Raw genomic sequence first — 18,789 nt, forward strand, 5'->3', positions numbered from 1 at the left:
AAAAACAAGTCATTCAAGCCAACATTTTTAAATGCACACAGGGGTAAAGCCTAGCTGGGCTCATCAGAAGCCCTGAGCATATGGTTATATTTTTCCACCAGAGACAACATCACTTCCACTCCCACTGCAGAACTAGTGAATTTTTCTCTTTACAAACCTACTAGAAAATTTCTCCAGAACTCTCTTCTACGTTTAAGTTTGATCTAAGTGATCAAATTTGACTCAACACAGGCTATTTTAAAATCATGGCTTGCTTTACTTTGTAGCTGGGTGCATTTAACATCCAGCCTTTTATATTTCACTGAGGTTTTCTTTTCATCTCAGTAAAGACAGGCATTCAAATAACCAAGGACCCTAGAACCATTAATACAAAGATAGACTCTGAGTATTTCAGCATAAAAATAATAGTGAACCAATCCAGCAAAGTTCCTTGTTCATAGTTCATGTAATTAGCAACCAACTGTGCTCAAGTTCATGGGTATCTTAGAATAATTTAGACAAAACTCAGCCCATAGTCATGGTCACAAGATTTAATCATTTACACACAGGTTATTTGGTGGCAATGAAAAAAATCACGAGTTAGAACTGTTCTGTCCAATGTAGTAGCCACTAGCCACATGTGACAGTCTACTTTTAATTAGAATAAATTTAATTTTAATTAGAATAAAATGGAATGAAAAACTCAGTTTCTCAGTCATACTAGCCACATTTCAAGTGCTCAATAACCACATGTGGCTAGTGGTTACCATGTTAGGCAGTGTAGACACAGAACACTTTCATCATTGCCAAAAATTTTATTGGGTATGGAATATTACTCAGCCTTTAAAAAGAAAAAAAATTCTGTCACGTGCTATGATCGTGGATGAACCTTAAAGGCATTATGTTAAATGACATAAGCCAATCACAAAATGGCAAGTACTATATGATTCCACTTATATGAGGATCTAAAGAAGTCAGACTCATAGAAATAGACAGAAGAATGCGGTTGCCAGGGGCTGGGAGGAGCGGGTAGAGGGGAGTTGTTATTCAGTGGATATAGAGTTTCAATTTTGCCAAAAGGAAAAGTTCTAGAAATCTGTGGCACAACAGTGTAAATATATTTAACACTGCTGAACTTTACACTTAAAAATGGCTAAGATGGTACGTTTTATGTTGTGTGGGGTTTTGTTAACAAAAATTTTTTTTAACGTTTTATTGGCCAGTATTGACAGAACATGAAAGAATACTTCCCTGTGGCCTTCCTCATAGTTGATGTGGTTAGCAACAAATTGTCCTCAAGTTCATGGTTATCTCAGAATAATTTAGACAAAAGTCCATAGTCATGGTCATAAAATTCCCTTTCTCTTTACATCTCCATAGGAAAAGATGAAGAGCTATGATTCCCAAGCTCAGTAACCCACCATTGGAATAAGTGCCTGGGGACAGCAGCACAGAAGCCCAGGGTTGGTTCTCCAGCCCTTACCTTGCTTCCTGGGTGCACTTTAAACTTCATACACGCCTTGCCATCCCAACAGTGCGGCCTCAGGCTTTGCTCTCTGACCTACAAGAAAAGAGAACAGGTGGGAAAGGATGGAGTGAGAGGCGGAGATTAGCAGATGTAAGCTTTTATATATCGAATAGATAACAACAAGGTCCTACTGTATAGCACAGGGGACTGTATTCAATGTCCTGGAATAAACCATAATGGAAAACAATATTTTTAAAAAGAATTTATATATACATATAACTGAATCACTTTGCTATACAGCAGAAATTAATACAACATTGTAAATCAACTATGCTTCAATTTTAAAAAATATTGATTAAAAAGAAGAAAAGAGAAAAGGCATTAGAGACAGGGTAACGACTGAAGATTGACTTTCAGATAAATAACAAATAATGTTTTAGTGTGCGTATGTGCCACACGATATTTGGGACACTATTCATTGTCCAGAATTACAGCTGTTTTTCTGAAATTCAAATTTAACTGGACTGTATTTGACAACTAATCAAAAGGAGGAAAATCGTTATCTCCGGGTGCATGGGTCAAAACGGGCTCTGTGGCTAGCCTGCAAAGGCTTCAGGTCCTGGCGTTTATCAACCGGACTCCTTTTGACACTTTTTTAGGCTTTCTATGCCTCGGTTTGCTCATCTATAAGATGGGGAAAGTCGTATCTAATTCAGAGGTTCTTCGGAGAATTGAATGAGTCATTGAATATAGAGGACTCAGAACAACGCCTGACAGGTGGTGAGCCTCAATGATTGATAGCTGCTAATATTAGTACGACTAGCTTCAATCTCACCACCAGTTTTTGTAGTTACTTGTTGGATTGTGTCAGAATTTGACTTCAATCTGAGGCAAATTAACTGGTCAAATAAAAGGTGCCCCTGGGTTGATAGCTAGCACTGTATCAATGGAGGGATCCCAGCTTGGAGGTAGTAAAAATACATTTTTACAGTGACTTAGTTATCTGACTCTAAAGAGGGTCAAGAAATACTCTGTGTGTGTGTGTGTGTGTGTGTGTGTGTGTTGAGGTGTAATCTTAAATCCAACTTAACTTTGCCTTCCCTAGAGGCAAACCCCGTGGTATTTTCAGCACGTCCCTTCTAAACTGGAAGGGTCCTGATTATTTTAAAAAAAGTTCTCAGAATCCATGTTCCCTTGCCATAGACGAGAAGCTGTTTTTGTCATCAGAGTGTGTGTGCTTGTCTACAACACACGTCTCTCTGTGCAGCTGGGGGCCAGCGATGCCTGACCTACAGCTGTGTTGGCCCGGGCGTCCATGGGAGGCCCTGGCATCCATGGGAAGACTTGGCCGTGGTGGGACTCCCCTCACTTCCTTGAATTCATTCAAGTGAATTCATTCCTGATAATCCCTGTCCTTCAGTTTTTAGAGAACAATCATTAGAATTTGCTATTACGCCTCTGGAGACAGCTGCCCATTGTCTCCTCAATCTTCCAGTTATGTATTTACGGATCCAAATATCACTTATTTATATCAACAGCTGTCTCCTTATCAACAGTGGTGCTTAACTAGCACTGCTCTCACATACATTTTCTAGCATTTTTAGCAACATTCTATTCTTAGGCAGAGTTAAACTCTTGGGCTGTTTTCCTGGCATCAATATGTATGGGATTATGTTTCTTCCTCTATAAATAGAAGAATTCCCAGTAGAACTGTCACCCTCCTCTCTGCCTTGGACTCACATGTGCACACATGCATAACACACACACACACACACACACACACACACACACACACATGGAAAGAACAGATCTCCAGCTGGGATCTGAAAGAAATCAGGATTCAAATAGAACTGATTAATAGGCAGAGGACCTTTAAAATCTCGGTTTTATTTTACGTCTTATTTTATAAGTTTTTGGTCACATTTTCATTGGGATCTGCCTTTGTATAGGAGTCCTTGGGCCATTTGCCTTTGAGAAGAGTTTCTTTGCATTCCTTTCAGTAGGCAGATATGGTAAAGACAGGTGGGGATATAGGTGGGAGACGGAAAAGATAACCAATGTCATATATGGAAAAATGTTTGGTGGTTTGGTAATTTTTATGAGCTAGACCAACTTCTTTTGGAAGGACTATAAAGTTATTTAAAAGTTCAGTGAGTGTCTGTATAAACATCTGTTCCCAGTAAAATTTTAAACACATATTTTATATTGCAGCATGTTTTTAGTGTGTTCATGTTGAATAAACTTAGTGGGAAAAGACCTAGATGAATTAGACCCTAACTTCAGCATTGTCCCTTATCTGCTAGAATTTGTGAAAGTTAAAAAGAACACTTGCTGGACTCAGTTTCCTTTTCTATAAAGTAAGCAAGAAAATAGGGTGCGCTCAGATCTGTTCACATTCAGATTCCATTATTATGTGCCCATTTCCCAGTTTCTATTTGTGTATGTAATTGTTCTTTTCATTAGTGTCTGTCAGTCAGCAAATCTGAGTCTAGAAAGATTAAATTGTTTTTACTGGACTCTGTTCCTGTGTCCTCCTCATACTGGTTATTATCATTCCGGAACATCTTTGGAGATGGGCTGAGAACCTGATAAGAATTAAGCCCTTCAGTTGAGAATAGCGGTAGGTTTTTTAAGAACTACGGAGTTGGAAGGCTGGAAGAGACAAAAGGAATTATTTAGCTAAGTTGTCCCTTTCCTTGCAACACTTTACCAATCTGTTAAACTTTGATTTGTCCAATCACTTGTGTATCGAGAGCCTTGTGTATTGAGCGCCTCCAATTTCCCAGGCAGGGTGTTCGTGCCACCCACTTGGGGAAACTCCAAGAGCCATGATCAGACCTACTTTTGAAAACAACTGCTGGGTTGCTGGGGTCTCTCTGTTCCCTATTTAAACTCTCTGATGTTTCACTGAATGGATCTCCCTTCAGAGTCCAGTTTGTGGCCATGCCTCTTATCTGATTCTTTTCCATCCAAAAATTGAGATACATTTCTGACGAGGCCTTCTGTCCTTTGCCGCGAATTGGAACTTCAGCTAGAGAGCATTTCTCCTGTTGCTGGTGCTGTCAGCCTAGCTCAGCTGTCTGCTCCCTCCTCACAAGGATTCTGGTTTTTTTAAATTCATTTACCTCTGCTTTGTTTCTTAGAAGAGATACAGAATGACTGGTCGTTCTTAGCTCATCACCCAATACTGCTTTGGGTGTACTGGTTGAGTTTATCACTCACAGACAAGTCTAGCTCAATTCTGTCGTAAAAAGCCTGACTGCAGCCTCAAGGGTTGGCTCTATTCCAACCCCCTGTAACTGAGGATTTGCTCCTGTCACTCATGGTTCAGTAGAACACAAGTTACCACCAAGCCCTTAAAGCATGATTAATGGCATTCCAGGAAAGGTGCCAAGCTCTTTCTTCAGTCAAGACTTCAGCTTAGCAACTGGGGACCCAGCCTTCCTGGAATCCCCAGGTCATTGTTTCCCATCTTCCCCACTCGAATTTGCTTACTGACAAGCCCAGAGAATTTGACCTTCCTCTTGGACTTTTTGCTTGAAAAATGTACCAGAACCGCACTCAAGGGTGGGGATATTTACATAAGAAGAAATAGGATAATTCTTTCTAATTTACAAAATACTTTCATATGTACTGCTTTGATTATTTGGCAATTAAGTGGGAATTACTTGGGTTTTACACTTGTGTAAAATGAGAAGGGTAAACCTAAATTCTAAATAGAAAGAATGTATTGACTATTTCCTTAAGTTTCTCTCCCCAAAGGACCTGTTATTTCTCTCGGACTCTGGGCCCAGTTCGTTTTGTTGCTTAGTCACAATTATTAACATGATCCCCATCCGAGTTCCTGACAATTCAGCTTTCTTTATTCAGGAAAAAGAAGAATATATGTTTCAAAGCTATCCTCCTAACAATGTGAGTGTCACCAGTGTCCAAAGAAACTCAGCTCTTCAAGGGAGAAAACACAATTCATCAGGCCTACTGGAAAGAACCTACAGAACGGGCTTGGTGGGGCCTTCATGGGTGAAAGGTCAGATTAAAGATGTTCCAAACTGTTCTTGCGTAATCTATTTTTCAATAAGAGTGAAACAATATCTGACTTTTCATTCAGTGCTCACACTGCTAAACCTCAATTGTTTCAAATCTACCAAAAAACACTCATTCTTTGAGCTTCCCTAAGCATATGAACAGTGTTTTCATCATAATTTCCTAATAAGTAAAAGCACATTTTCCAATGATATTCCCCAAATGATTTTTCTAGAAATAAAGCCAGTTGCCCGGCATTCTACCTATCCTGCAAATGTCATGCCAATCCACATTCAAAAACCTTCTGGGCTTCACGTTATGTGCAGATGAAAATCTAACACGTTATCATGGCAAATTTGTTATTTAGGCTCCTATAATCTGCCTCAAATGTTCCTTCTGTTAACCTTCTTCTTGTGCATCTTTAATTCCAGGTTATTACATTTTGAGTTTTGATAGACATGGCCAAATGGCCCTCCTAATTTGTACCCATTTACAGTCCCTGGTAAGGTGTAGAAATGCCTGTTTCATCACACTGGCCCCAACATCTTTATGATATTTGCCAAACTGATAGGCAAATATTTATCTAATTGCTTTAATTTTTATGCCTTTGATTATTAATAAAATTAAGCATTTTTCAGATGTTTATTGGTCATTTATATATATTTTTTTCTGGCTTGATTATTTAAGTCCTTGTCCAAAGTGTTTCTATTGGAATGTTCACCTATTTCTTAAGAACTGCTTCTAGGAGCTGATCATAGCATGGATATCAGCTCTTTGTCACTCGTGTTATAGATAGGCGCTCATCATTTGTCTTTGGTCTTTAACTTTTTACGTTGTCCTGTTCGGCACAAAAGTTTAAGACATTCATCAATGAATGTCTCTGTCAATCCTTTCCATTATGGATTTTAAATTGGGGTCATGCTAAGAATTTTTTTTCTATAAAAAGATGGCAAACATATCCTCCTATAGTATCTGCCAGCGCTTCTTTCAGTGAGTTAGTTCATTTGTTATATACTTTAAAATTCTCAGTCCTTCTGGAGTTATTTTAGGTTTCGGTATAAAATAGGGGTTTACTTTCATTTTCCTCCAAATGCATAACCAGTTATGCTAACTACATTTCTTGACTAAACCATTCTTTATCAAGACCACCTGTAAAATTCTTTATCAATGTTAAAGGTGCACATGGTCATATAATAAAATTCTAACCTAAATATTTTTTAAATTCTATGCTATCTGTGTCTTTTCTTTTGCTAGTTACTTGCTTAATTGGCATCTTTGTTGACAATGTAGAAGAGTGTTATATGCCTAAGAAATACGTTGTTCTCTTAGAAATAATTAGCCTGATTCTCTTAAGAGATTAAACACAGGAATGTCTTTAAGCAAAATTAGGCTAACGTACAAACACAAGTGTGAAAAGTCGTCATGGAAAATATAATCTGCTTAATACAAAACCTCTTTACCCAAAACTTTGCAGGTGTGAATCTGTTCTGTTGTGACAAAGCTGTCCTAACACCACAAACTTAGAGTAAATGCCTGCTTATCCCTAATAATAAAGGAATTCTTATGATCAGGTTTTTAAAAATTTTGTCTTATAAGAAAGAAGCAAGTGATAAGGAAATTATCTTCAAGACTTTACTTAAAGTCTTTAGTTTAAAAGACTTTCTTTAAAACAAAACAAAACAAAACACTAGAGTTTCCATGGTTTGTGAGCCTCTGGGGATCAAAGACTGACATTCTCACTGAGGACCCAGAGACACGATGAAGACCAGATGACCTTCATCAACAAGATTTAACTATATTTTGCACATTTTAGGGCTACATACCTCATGGCTGTTCACCTCTGCATTTTATTCATTCAACTGACTGTGCATGGGAAATTTACTATAATTCTAGGAAATGCCAGGGCACTTTCACACTTATTAATTCTTATGGATTTTTGGCCTCAACATGCCAGAGCCCAGGTTTTCATCTGCCGTTGAACTGGAGCCTTGATGAGATTATCTGTGGCTTGCTGGGGCGGGGCGGGGTAAGAAGCCACCCCCCACCCCCACCCCACCTGCCTCCCCGCCCAGTTCTGTGTACTACAGTGGTGGAATTCAGCAAGGCTAGAACCAGCTGGGCATGGGAGAGAGGATGATGTTCTAGATCTTTTGCACCATCCCTCCAGGTTTCTAAGATTATTTTCATAGCTATCAAGACCGTGTATCCAGTCCAGAACTATGGAGACCTTGACATCCTGTGAGCACATCTCTGCTCAAACACACTCTATGTAGCTATGGGTATTCCCTGCCAAAGACCTTTAGAAAGAGAACAAGGCAGACCATTTTGAAAGTGGCAGAGACATACGTTTAGATTGGGTAGAACGTGGTTTCTTAAGGAGCGGCTGTAAGCAAAACTGTGAATTCAGTGACATTGTCCTAGGGATGCCATCCCTCTACTTTCTGGGTCGTTCACCCTGGCGACACACTGCTGCCACTGCTCGTGTCCTTCCGTACCCAGTATCCTCTTGCTTCATCCAGTTCACAATTGCTCCCAGCCAAGCTGCTAAAAAATGTCACTGACACCCTAGTTTGATTGAATGTGTTCATTTACTTTTTCTAGGAGGATATTTGTATCCCTTTAATTGTGGAATGAATGACACCAGAGGGCACATGGATGCCAAAGTATTGTGCTCGCCTAACCCTCAGCACCACAAGAGATAAACCCTGTGATGGGAACCCTGTCCTTGCTTTTAAAAAGGAATAAAGAAATACACTGTCTTTTTAGAGAAGCAAGACATATGTACCTTTGAGGCCTGTCGGCAACAATTTCAGTCAACTTGTGGTCATGCACAGAATAGGAGTGTTTGAAAGTCAAGTTTCTAAGACTCAACACAGACAGGCTCTCTCTTTTTTTTTTTTTTTTGCGGTGCGCGGGCCTCTCACTGTTGTGGCCTCTCCCGCTGCGGAGCACAGACTCCAGACGTGCAGGCTCAGCGGCCATGGCTCACGGGCCCAGCCGCTCCGTGGCATGTGGGATCTTCCCGGACCGGGGCACGAACCCGCGTCCCCTGCATCGGCAGGGGGACTCTCAACCACTGCGCCACCAGGGAAGCCCCAGGCTCTCATTTTAACACTTCATGCTCATGGCTATCATTTTGCAAATCAAGTGACCAGAATAAGGAAAGCTAAATAATTTGCTCAAGATGATGTTACTTGTTAATGGTTGAATAAAGTACTATATGTGGCTACATAATATACAATCCTTTTAAATTTGGGTTATGGTTGAATAATTAATAGTGGTTTTATTAAGAACATAACAAAAGGCTTGTGCTAATACTCTGATAAATTATAGAATGTACTTTTATCTGTTTTTGTTACCTCTCTTGTCTCTGTAATTTCCAGCCTATGTGTGTTATTATCAGGTCTAGTTTAATGGATTTCTCCATGGAAATGCCAAAGTCATCATTTTTCCACATTTCTCCACCCTGACCTTCTTCCTATACCTCCTTTGGTAACTTCTCATTATTTAGTATCTGGCCTGGATGGATTACATAGAATATCAGGTTTGCATAAATTAATTCTTCATGAAAAAGAAAAAAGGGAAAAGAAAAATGACTAATTTTCAAGTGTATCACTTTATATTTATTGGGGGAGGGAGCAGAGGAAAGGATTAAAAGGGTCAGTTTGTGGAGGTTTTAGAGTCTAGGGAAGGAGTTAAATTGGGAAGCACTTCCTGGAAATATACCAATTAGGTCAAAGCTTAAACTAATTCGTCTTAAAGTGAAAATAAACTTGATCCTATCAAGAATATTTTTATTTCAAGAGATGGCGAGGGGAAATCTATGACTGATTCATGGAAGCCGCGAGATTGACGTTTTAACAATTACCCTTTATTCCAGTCAATCCATTTCCCAGGCACACCCCCAAGAATAGGGGTCACCGTGTTGCAATCGACAGAGAGAAGGCTGTGCTTTGAGTCAGCAAACCTCTAGTCTGAGACTCACCAAACATCTCGATTTATATAATTACCGAGAAGCTGAACTCTGTCGTATCTGCTCATTGTTTTTTCCACTCTCTCTTCCTTTAGTTACCCTTCTTTAGGAAATGGGATATTGAAATCAGAGTTTTCCTCATGCGGAGGGGAAAAATCATCTCAGATTAACAGGTGATAAGGATGATAGTAAGACACATTCTAAGGAATCAAATCACAGCTTTGAGGCTTACCTGTGATTCCTCTCTTCACATCACAGCCCCAGGGAGCCCTTCCTCTGGTGTAACCGTGGCTCAATCACTTCTTGTTCTGTTTGGAAAGATAATCGTAATATGTGAGCCACAGGGGCTCGCTGGCAGGTGTACAGGCCACTGATTCACCAGCAACTCCTGCAGTACGTTGCTGCCCAGTAGGCAGACAAGCCCAGAACACACTCCCTTCAAGAAGGAAGAGAGAAATACCTTTATGTTGACTCTCCCTCCCACTTAAGTCCCTAACAGGCCTGGTAAGAGGAAAGAGCTCAGAGTCCAAGACCTAATGATTCTCCCAGCACACAGAAATCACAGAAGGAAAATGGGAGAAAAATGCTCTAGGGGAATGCAGGATACTTCTGTCCTAGATTCACGTGTCACATGATGCCACTCTGTCAAGCTTTCACATCAGCCTCTGGACACCCAGGGCCATAGCCCATAAAGCAGAAGGAATGTAGCCTTTCATGCATAAGTTTCAGCTGGGGAGAGGTGGGTCTTTCCAGGGAGGTATGGGGAGAGGTAGATATCATTTTTCCTTTTCCCACTTTCTCACTCAAGGCTGAAGAATCAACCTGCTACTTTCCCAGACAAAGGCACCTCGGACTTCTGGGTGGAATACTATGTAATGGGGGTGGGCAAAAGAGAGCAACGGCGTCCACGCCCAGGGCAAATGCTTTCGGTATATTCTTTGTCCTTAGAAAACCTCGAGCTAAACCTTACTAACTTCTTTCATAAGTTTCTTTCTAAGGAGTCATCCGATTTGAAAGCTGACACTCCACATTTACCAATGACTTGAGGTAGTTGACACTTTAAACCGCTCTATAACTTACAAATGATTTGAGGCAGCTTACAATATTAATGCATAAAATTACATTAGAATAGAAATAAAGAAACATAAATGTTCTATACATAAACTATATGTATGTACATGAATTATAAAAAGGGGAAACTATAAGAGTGGAGAGTCACAGGAATAGTGACGTAGACATAGAGAACAGACATGTGGACATGGTGCGGGGGGGAGGGTGGGATGAACTGGGAGATTAGGTTTGACATAAATACGCTACCATATGTAAAATAGACAGCTAGTGGGAACCTGCTGTATAGCACAGGGAGCTCAGCTTGGTGCTCTGTGACGACCTAGATGGGTGGGATGGTGGGGGGAGAGAGAAGTCCAAAAGGGAGGGGATATAGGTATACATATAGCTGATTCACTTCATTGTATAGCAGAAACTAACACAACATTGTAAAGCAATTTTACTCCAATAAAATAAAAAAAGAGTACGGAGTCAACTAAGAAAAAGAATGTAAATAAAAACCTATGAGGTAGTTACAGTGTTTTGTAAATTTAAAATGTAACTCTAGGGACAGAGCTTCCTAGCAATGAAAAGAGGAAGCTAGTCAGATACATTGTTCTTATTATCAGAAAAGAGGAAGCAGCCATTTTCTCAGGAAGGACAAAATGGTCTTCGGGGCACTAAAACCTAACAGAAGTCTCTCTCTCTCTCTCTTTTTTTTTTTTTTTTTTTTTAGAGTGAACAATATTCCCCATATATTAGGGTCTATATTTTCATTTTGAAAACCTTTAGTGCCAATCAGGCCTAAACTCAATGTGATCCTCTTGTTTCCAACACCATCTGGGCCACTTGGTCCTCATCCTGTCTCTTCATGACCAGGTCTGGATCTGGTCCAGTGGAAGAGCTGTCAAGAGAACAAAGCCATTCAGACAACCTCCAATAGTTCAAGGGCATCAACCATCTCTCCTGTGTCCCCCACCAGCCTGGGTGGAATAAAGCTGATCTCATCATTTAGTCAAGTTAATTCCTTTCTCCTCATGTGCTTTTTCTGCAGGGTTCTGCCTGTTTTCGGGATCCACCAATGGTACGTGGAGACCAAATTTCCATTCAATACGAAGGGTCGAGGACTTCTAGAACTATATACTCTTACTCAGTTGATCCAATGTCTAACATCCTAGGATTAGATGCCATATTTTCAGTTCAGTGCTGCCCTTTTCCTATTGTCTGGATGAAAATTCAGGAGCTTGTAGGAACATACAAGTCACTGACATCTCAGTGGGAATGTGTCGATAAAATGGACTAATAATTTATTCATTACTTAGGGAGAAAGTAGCTATGGAATTGGGTGGTGGGCGAGGGGGAGGGGTAAGGAAACAGCAGAAGAGCAGACCAAGTGGCCGATCAGTGTGGAGCTCAGCATGGTGAGGGCTGGCAGCTCGTACGGCAGCTCTGTTATTCACTTCCAGCTCTTTTTGTCATGAAGCCCACCAGCTTCCTAGGGGCTGGTGTATAGTCCTCAGAACCAAAGGGACCCCTACAGTTTCTTATTAGTTCAAAACCATTCAGCAGATACTAGAAAATTAGGCAACCAATAAACATCAGTGATTTCATGAGTACATTGATTTTGGTGAAACCCTGAATTCAAATAAATGTATGTGTTTAATAGTTAATTCCATATTTTATAGAAGGAGATCATAGTATGCCCAGTATTCAGGTTGTTTCACAAAGAGGGTTACCGATGACTCACCACCAAGCCATTTAATCACCCCTTCCAGCTTCCTCCTAATAATATGCTAACACACACGATGCTGAATTTTTCAATATTTCCTGGTTCGGGGATGGGGCTCCCCCATCACTGCAGAGGACAAAGACCAAAAGGAAGAAGCATGCTTTGAGCCTTGTGCTGGCATTGTGACATGTCTTTGTTATGAGCCCAAGAAGAGCCACCTTCTGTGAAGGCAGAGCTGAGGAAGTGTTGCTGCTCTGATGCAATGGCAATGCTCCTTCTGCCCCCCAAATCTCACCCACTAACCTATGAAGCAGAAACAAAGTTGTTCACCTGAGGGTACAAAGGTAGCTAAACCAATGCGTTTTGGTCCATCTGGTCAACCTGACATTTTTTTCCTCTGGTGAACTTGACCACAGAGCTTCCTTGGCGAGTCTGGGTCTAGCATCCTGCAAATGCCGAAGAAGAACAAGAAGAAAGACCGGGGGCTGAGGAAGAGCTTCAGGCCTCCTAACTCCATCTGTTTGTTTTGGTCTGACGGCTTGGTTTCCCAGCAAAAGAGAAGAGTCACAGGAATAAACAGCAACAAGACTGAGGCCTAGGAGAAAGGAAATAGCAAACAGAATCGTGTTACTGGAACTAGTCATCTAACTCTTATGACCTCAACAATCTTTCCCTGAGTGACGGCAATCTTCCCCTGAGTGGGTTTGAGACAATATCTGAATTTGATCAGCAGGTGGACCTGCGAAGGACATGTACCCACTCTGAGGAGTGTCCTTCCATCGGAAGTGCTGGGTATCCTTTGCGTTTGGTCTTTGAGAAGCTCTGATCCAGGGGCTGCAAACACAGAGGGCCACATTGAATGACATGGTGATTCAAGGGAGGGATATGTCCTGAACTGTTTCCAGTGGCTTTATTCCATAATTGTGAAAGGGTTAAATGCAATTTTTAAAATTCAGGTATAATTAGAAAGAAAAACTGAAAGGAGGGCTTCCCTGGTGGCACAGTGGTTGAGGGTCCACCTGCTGATGCGGGGGATGCAGGTACGTGCCCCGGTCCGGGAAGATCCCACGTGCCGCGGAGCGACTGGGCCCGTGAGCCATGGCCACTGAGCCTGCGCGTCTGAAGCCTGTGCTCCGCAAAGGGAGAGGCCACAACAGTGAGAGGCCTGCGTACCGAAAAAAAAAACAAAAACAAAAAACAACTGAAAGGAGAAGTAAAGAGGGGGAGAGTTGACTGTAAAATGTAAATTACAGTGAGTAATATGGTAAGTCTTACAAATATGGTAAAACAATCAAAAGTGATGTAGTCTCAATGGTGGGCCAGGACACTAACACAGGCTGACTTCAAAGTCTGTTTTCTGAACCTACACTCCATTGCTTCTCTAAGACAGATGAGAAATGCAAAGAGAAGTGTCAAACACTTGCAAAATAACCAAAGAAAAGATAAAGGCAAGGCTATGTCTCAGGTGCTAATGAGACACAGCGTTCTTACCATCTGAACCTTCCATAATAAGTCAGAGAGCCACCAGAGCCCCATAGAATGCACAGTTCCATTTTATTCAAGTAGCTTCAAGTATCATTAAATTCAAGGCCCTGGGTGCATTTAACAGGGTTGGGCAATCTTCCATCCATTGCCCTTAATCAGTTCAGAATGTACTGTGTTTGAATGCCAGAGGTAACACTGAGAAGAGAAAGCCATGGGCTATAAAAGTATTGAACTTTTTTTTACCCCTTACTCTGCCTGTCTTTAAAACGCGAATTATAGAGCACTAAAAAAAGAAAGGGAATTCCATGGCAGTCCGGTGGTTAGGACTAGGTGCTTTTACTGCCAGGGCCCAGGTTTGATCCCTGGTCAGGGAACTAAGATTCTGCAGGCTGCGTGGGTGTGGCCAAAATAAGAAGAAGAAGAAGAAAATAAGAATTATACCGCACCAAGCAGCCCACCTTTCCAAGCTCAGCAGACCCTCACTGGGCACATGAAAGACACAACCACAGACACCAGCATATCCCCTGTGTTCACGTGATGCTCAGGAAGTCAGATGAGCATCTGGGCAGCCTCAGGGGGGAAGTTGGTCCTGATGCAGCTTACAAGAATTCTGCTTTTACTACACGGGTTCTAGAGTCCCAGACCCTTAACAGGAAGATGCATTTCTCCACCAGCCGAAAGCAGCAGAGAAAAGTAACACCAACAAGACTTGTGGAGAACACTCATGAATCTGCTGGATTAGAGGCGAAAACCCAACAGACTGTCATTCAGTGCCCCCAAGGGTGCATTCCTGTGGATAAAAAATTCTCCCAGAACAAAATAAATCTGATTCCATCCCTAGGCACTTTTTCTTTGATATTGTGGCTGTCTTCAGCTTCTTCAAGAGGACAAACATATGTAGAAGATGTGGCCTGAGATTAAGGCATTCTTTTTTACTTAAGTATTGTTTCTTTGTAGCAAACCACAAGTTGAACCCAGGGCTCCAGAATGTCTTTTAAGCAAAGCGAGACATCTAGTGGCCAAGATTCACAACGTGGAAGAGGCCACCTGTAAACAAAATCGGGTACAAATGTTCAGCTTGCCATGAGTGCACTGGGGGACTTGGGGGGTTGGGGGGAGGTAACCTCTGAGAACCTGAGCTACTTTGTCCAAATGTTTGGCAGGGATTCTATTTGCAGTGGAGTTCATTCATTCATCTACTTATTCATTCAACAGACATTCATATTAAATGTCTACTAGGTACAAGATACTGTGCTAGGCCCTGGGGATCTCAAAATCTATAAATATTTCTAAATTTATAACTTAATAGAAAGGCTTGAGTTTAATAGAAAAACTAGGCCACCAACAATCAATTAAAATCCTTTGTGATACAGGCTGACCACACTATGGCTTCCCCTAGAAGAGGCACTTAAATGAATCTTTGAGGGTAAGAGGAAAACATGTCTAAACCACAGGTCTCAAACTGGCACCCTGAGGGCCCCATCTGGCTCACAGATGTGTTTGCTTGGCCCAGGCAATGTTTTTAAAACTCTGAATTAGTTGTTAACATTTAAACATCCGGGGATTTCACATGAAAATCCAGATTTCAGCTTCTTTTGAAAAGTGGGCAGGTCTGACAATACTGTTTCCATATTTCTGCCTTGGTGACATTTAACTGAAGCTGAGCAGAGACTGTCCATGTTCCTGTTGCTTTCTTTCATCACAGCAAAGAATTTAATTAGTTCAATGAATTTTTGGTAGATTTTACATGAACGAGGTACAAAACCCCAAATTACAAAAATATATTCATTAGAAAATTAATCTGCTACAACTCTTGTTCCACAGCTCACAGATCATCATCTACAAAAACACCCACCCTCAAATATGTATCCCTCCCTCGCAACTTACACCAGAATCAATTTCATCTGGGTTAAACATGTTAAAACAAAATATGGAACTATAAAGATACTAGAAGGAAACAAGGAGTTGTTGCTCTTATATCCATTCATTTGTTGATTTAATGAGAAAACCTTTCCGAAGTGAAACCATAACCCAGAATGACAAAGAGAACCAAACGGTATTTGACTATATGAAAAGGTGGGAGGGGATTCTTCACGGCAAAAACCACAAAAAACAGCATCCAAATATAAATAATTACTTGGAAAAATATTTTCAGTGTATGTCATAAGTGAGTCTTTTATTGCCTATGTAAATAGTTCTTATAAATCTATAAGAAAAAGTTATGTCTGTTGAAATAACTTTCTGGGCCCAAAATGGATCCACTTCTGCCTGGAGTGCCACAGAGGCAAACTCAAACTTGGGTGACTTCTGTGTCCTCGTAAATGTTCCACTTGACGCGAAATGCAGTCTATCCTGTTAGCCAAACACCAAGCCAGCTCCGGGATCTACCCTTATTTCCTTGTTCTTTTTCACCCCAAACAAGGTAGACTCTGCAGCCCCAGTCAATCAGATAGGTTTTTTTTTTTCTCTTCCTTATTCCTTATTCTTTACCTATAAAAGCTTCCTGCCTTCTACCCCATTGTGCACCTTTCCGAATGGAGACTGTCTACTTCATGAAGTGTTAAATAAAGCTTGTTTGGATCAACTAAATTGTCTTCTTTAACCATTGTTAATACAACCAAAGAGAGAAATGGAAAAAGGGATATGAAAAAAAAAAAAAAAGAGGTAAAAAGACTTCTGAAATATATGAAAAGCAAGGAAAAGTCTAATCTAACTTGAAAAAATAAAAAACAAAACATTAATGAAATATTACATTTCATCTCTCAGGTGGGGCAAAGAGCAAAAAGGTTAATGCTATTGTTGCGGGTAGGAGGAAATAGGCAGTCTCATATATAGCTAGTGGGAGTATAAATCAATAAGTCTATGCCAAATTTTAAAATGTACATATCCTTTAACCTAGCAATTCTATTTTCTAGAAAGAGAACCTACAGATATACTTGCCCACGTGCAGAATGATATCTGTACAAATATGTCCAATGCAGAATTACTTGTGATATGTGAAAATTGGAAGCAATACAAAAGTCCATCAATAGGTGTCATGGCTTCTATTTATTTAAAATACGTTATATGCACAAAATATAAACCCTTTTTGTTTTAACAACTGAAATTGTTACCACCATGAATCAATTTCATCTGGGTTAAAAATGTTAAAATATGAAACTATAAAAATACTAGAAGAAAACAAGGAGCTGTTGCTCTTATGTCCCTTAATTTGTTGATTTAATGACAAAACCTTTTCAAAGTAAAACGATAACCCAGAATGACAAAGAGAACCAAACGGTATTTGACTATATAAACAGGTGGGAGGGATTCTTCATGGCAAAAAACCACAATAAAGAGCATCCAAATATAAATAATTATTTGGGAAAATATTTTGTATGTATATTATAAGTGACTCACTCTTTTCCATTGTTACCACCATTGACTTAGTTGGCTAATACAGAAATTAGTTCCAAGAGTGGGGCAAAAAGTTCCATAAGAGCAATTTGAAAATTAATGGCATTTGCTTCTGGTCTAGCTAATGGGCAGCAAAGAAACTGTTACAGGAGACTAAATTGAAGGCAATCTATGTAATGCAGTAAAACTTTTGTGAGAACTTGTCTGATAGATAATAATATGCTGAATAAGCTTGTGGTCTTAGATAAAGAAGTTAGAACCCCTTTTAGCACAGCTAGTGGCTCTCTTGACAGTGTAACTCTCTTAAAAACGTAGTTGGCTTTTTATCTATTTTATTCAATTAGCTTTTTGTGCCAATCGTTATGCCCCAGTTCTTTTCCAGGCAGGTATCTTGAGCATATCAGGCTTTGGTGGGAGAGCCGTACCTTTGGTCTATTTTCCCGGAGCAATTTTGTCCAACTGAAAGGATTTACTTAGAACCACCTTAATTATTCCAGATGTTTAAGCAAAAGGTTTTGATGGTCATACCCTTGACTTGCTTCTTGTCATGAGGCTTAGTAGTAATTGGCCTTAATCACTCAAAGGCCATCTCGGTTTTATATTTTTCCAGTTAGAAATGGGAATTAGTTACATCTTCTGTCTGACAGATCCTGGAGTTTGGGGACTTATTTTTTTGTCCTTTTCTTCCTTTTTGAGAACAGCCGTCTTTTTCTTATAATGCATAGTCTAAACCAGCCAAAGCAATTAAAGCTAGTAACTTTTTCTCCAGCTATTTACCCATTTGTTCCAACGCTGTTGATTGAATAATTCATCTTTTCCTTATTGATTTGAAGTACCACCTTTATTAAATATGAAATTCCCATGTTTCTTTGTGTCCATGTATGGACTTTACATTCCTGGCATTCGTCTGTATGTACTCAAGAACCAGCTCAACACTATTTGCTGTAGCTTCATAACACACTTCTAGATATTTACCCAAGGGAAATGAAAATAATCTATCCACACAAAGAATTGTATGCAATGTTCATAGCGGCTTTAGTAATAATTGCTGATCTGGCAACAATTCAAATCTCCATCAATAGGCACAGGGACTAACAAATGCAGATATAGCCGTACAATGGAATACTACTCAGAATATATATAACATTCTTAGCGTGATATCTGAGCCTGTAAGGTATAACAAGGAAGTTGTGCTCTGTGCAAGAACAATGCTGTACAAATACAAGGAATGCCTTCTTTGGTTTACATCTGTACTCATCCTACTTTGAATTATAGTGTCTCCATGCCTGTTTGAATGGATGATAAACTCAATTCTATTCAACAAGTATATACCGAGACCCTCTATGCATGGAGCCCGGCACAGAGTACTAATATCTAAATACTGTTAGAGACACAATAAGAAATCAACCAGGTCCCAGGATGTAAGGAGCTGACAGTTTTGCATGGGAAAGAGCACTAATGCATTAAAAAAATTGAGAACAATGTTATACGTTACAATGAACATTTCCAATGCCTGTTACCTGCTTACATTCAATAAAAGCAACAAGCAGAATAATAACCTCAATATCATAAGAACTTAATCAAAACCTTAAGCTATGCCACACTTGCGGGTCCCCTCTCACTTCCACGTGGTGGGACAGCCAATTTGCCCTATGATGTCATCTTCCACAGATCGGGGCTCTAACTTTT

At 40.2% G+C, this 18,789-nt stretch overlaps 1 protein-coding gene across 3 annotated transcripts in view; it reads right to left on the bottom strand.

The window, feature by feature from the left end:
- ADGRF1 (adhesion G protein-coupled receptor F1) overlaps nucleotides 1-9,877 on the bottom strand; it is a 34,740-nt gene extending 24,863 nt beyond the window's left edge. For all 3 annotated transcript variants that reach the window (XM_070046712.1, XM_030870524.3, XM_070046713.1), the window contains exons 1-2: nucleotides 9,676-9,877; nucleotides 1,463-1,540 (exon numbers count right to left, since the gene is read on the bottom strand). The gene's annotated coding sequence lies outside the window, so the exon portion shown is untranslated. The remainder of the gene's footprint in view (nucleotides 1-1,462; nucleotides 1,541-9,675) is intronic.
- Between the last annotated feature and the right edge of the window lie 8,912 nt (nucleotides 9,878-18,789).

This window comes from Globicephala melas, chromosome 11 (assembly GCF_963455315.2).
Source record: "Globicephala melas chromosome 11, mGloMel1.2, whole genome shotgun sequence".
NCBI classification, from domain to species: Eukaryota; Metazoa; Chordata; class Mammalia; order Artiodactyla; family Delphinidae; genus Globicephala; species Globicephala melas.